Consider the following 3072-nt stretch of genomic DNA (forward strand, 5'->3'; position numbering starts at 1 on the left):
TCGCCGCACTTCAGATGAAGGTACCTAAAAAGAATCAAACAAACTGCGCAAAAAGGAACTAAAAAAAATCTAAAATAAAAATAAAAATAAATTATATACAAAAAGAGAAAAAAAATATGTACAAAGCTGGTGTGCCTGCGCGCAAGGAAGTTTCTCTTGGTTTCATGTCAGATGATGACAAAGATTTGAAGCCTGCTGATATTCTCGTGCTCAACTGGAAGAATGGACAAGATGTTTGCATGGATGTCACAGGTGTATCGCCCTTCACCGGCGAAGGTATTAGATCTTTTGTCCCGGGAAAAGCTATATCTAGTGTTGTTTCACGTAAACACACTAAATACTTGGACAAGTGTGTTTCACATGGCAATGGTTTGGGTGTCCTAGGTTTTTCTACTTTAAGGGAACTTGGTGAAGATACATTGTGTTTTTTCAAGCGTCTGAAAAATTGTTTAGTTAGCAATGACGCTAGTAGTGGTTTTGGCAGTTTTATTTTTCATAGATTAGGAGTTGTTATTCAAAAAGGTGTTGGAGCCCAGCTTGTTGCTAGGTTACCAACCAAAAGCTTTGTTTAAGTTTATTCACTATAAAATTGAAAATAACTATGTACAAGAAAAAAAAATGATATCAATCAGAGAGTATTATGCAACCACTCCCCGGCAACGGCGCCAAAAACTTGATAGGTCGGAAAACCTACAATAATAATATACTGCAAGTGCACAGTGTCTAACTAGTAGACAACGGCAAGTACATGTCGTTCCCACGAGGAGTGTGAAATACTGTTACTAACTAATATCAATAATCAATTAACCAAATTCAATATTTTAGAATGTTTATGGAACAATGAAAGCAAAACAATAAAAACGTAACCAAGGATGTGAAAGTGTTAAGGTTCAGGAAATCCATTGAAGGCAATTTATTTGTATTCAATCACAAAGATTTCAAATTTACTCATGTAAAATAACAAACCTAGCTACTAGTACACGGAAGATATTTTGTTAATAATCATCGACTAGAATTATCATTATCAAAATGGTAGTTTGTTCTCACCTTAATGTAGAATTCTTAAGCACTAGATATACATGGCATAAATAGTCAAATGAAATTCATAATTTAATTATTGCAAAGGATCAAGAAGTTCTTCTACTAATCAAACTATGGACTATACATGGCATAGAACATGAAAAATGTAGCTAGAAGGTAAAACATTGATAGAGAGACAAATCATTAACATTAAGTTCAATTGCTAGAAAACCCTTGTTTAAAAACCTAAATAAATCAACCTACAAGTTTATCCTTTCACCCTAACGTGGATCTAGTTAGCCATGACGTTCTCAAAAGCCATAAACAAATTAAATCAAATCTCTAGCTAATCAAAATGGAATCAAAAACTCACACCCTAGTCTTTTTCCAGTTGCAGCTGCCTAGCCGCGCCTCCCAGCCGGCCTCCGTATCCATACGTCTCTCTCACCAAAACTGGTCTCTGGCCGTCGGCCTCCCCTTTCCTTCTATGTTCGTTTTATCGTTTTATCATATATATAGTCTGCTGCCAAGAGATGAATTACGACCTAGCAAATTGACAAGGCCCAATCCAATAAACAACTCCTTTCTAAACTTCGGCTACAACTACCATTCCCTGACCAGCTAAGGTCCGTGGCCACATCACCAATTCATACCAGCATCATTTCAGTACACTGCTTGCCAGTGACTCAACCACTGCACCCTTCTCTATCTTCTGTCCGTCTGAGCTTTATCACCACCAGTTTCGATCCAAGATTTTTGTTGTCATCTTCTTCCATTCTGCAACCAACAGTTCATAGTACAAACCAGCGAGCACAACCATCACTTAGCTTCTTTACTGTCTTCTTCGTTTCCTCCATCAGTTCTTATTAATTACAGGCAGCAAATCTGTACATAATCACCCAACTCATGGCAAACTTTGTTTACTGCCAATTCTCATCTCCCATTCAATCACCAGTAAACTCCCACGTACAGTCTCCATCAACGACTGCCACCATTCTCTCGATCAATGGAACTAAGTTGCAGCACCTGCGGCGTGTAACCAAAACACCACCAGCCTGAACCTCCCTAGTCTACGGCCATGGCAGCAACATACCCAATCAGCATCAACATCTCTAGAGTCTCACGAAAACATTCACAATCTCCTTCTTCTCTGCACCAGTCCTTTTCTGTCACCTTCATTCACATAAAAGCTTTGTACACCGACCCCATCAGGCGCAATCGAAAACTACCGTTCATAATACAAAACCATGCACTTTCCCATACAGAGAGATCCATCTCATTCTCTGTCATCGAGTCCTTATTCGAGTAAACATTGCCACTGCCAAAAACTGTCTGTCCACGGAGTCTCCATCTTGGCCTCAAATCGTCACCAGCGAACTTGCTGCTCAAAACAGCATCACTCTGAAGTCCAGCCCGACTCCATTCTTCTCAGAATCATTTTAGGATTGCATACAGAAAGCCCCAAACACCATCGTCGTTGATGTTGCGATCGAGACAGCAGTACGCCATTAACCAATGCCAGTTTTGGAATATATAACCCACATCATTCATGCCTAGCAAACCTTTATTCAGTAACAACACGATCTTCTCCATTGCTGATTTTTCCTCGGAACAAAACTTGCCCAACACCTTACCAGAATTGAGCCAATAGTTCCTCCATTCTAATTCTCTGTGAATTTCAAATCAGATGTGTATAAAGAAGACGCAGCTGCTTCAAGTCACCACATTTCTGCACAAAACACGTTCGATGCCTCCAAGAAATGTTGCTAGATAATTGCCACGTCCCTCCTGCTTGAGACCATTTGTTTAAGTGGAAATGAGATGTTGTTGATGTTCACATGGACCACAACTGTAAATGTGGTAATGAAATGGCACGTCCCACATATCAATATGCTCTAGTGGGTTCAGGTACTTGAGTTAAACAAAGAAGATTCTTTATTTTCATTCGTGTCATTCCTTGACCGTGAAACAGGTGGCCCTATAAACATGAAGTCTCTCCTTCCGGTGCCATAAGTGGCAAATGTCAATTTGTCATCCAGTTTTAGCAATTAT

This window comes from Papaver somniferum, chromosome 7 (assembly GCF_003573695.1).
Source record: "Papaver somniferum cultivar HN1 chromosome 7, ASM357369v1, whole genome shotgun sequence".
Lineage (NCBI taxonomy): Eukaryota > Viridiplantae > Streptophyta > Magnoliopsida > Ranunculales > Papaveraceae > Papaver > Papaver somniferum.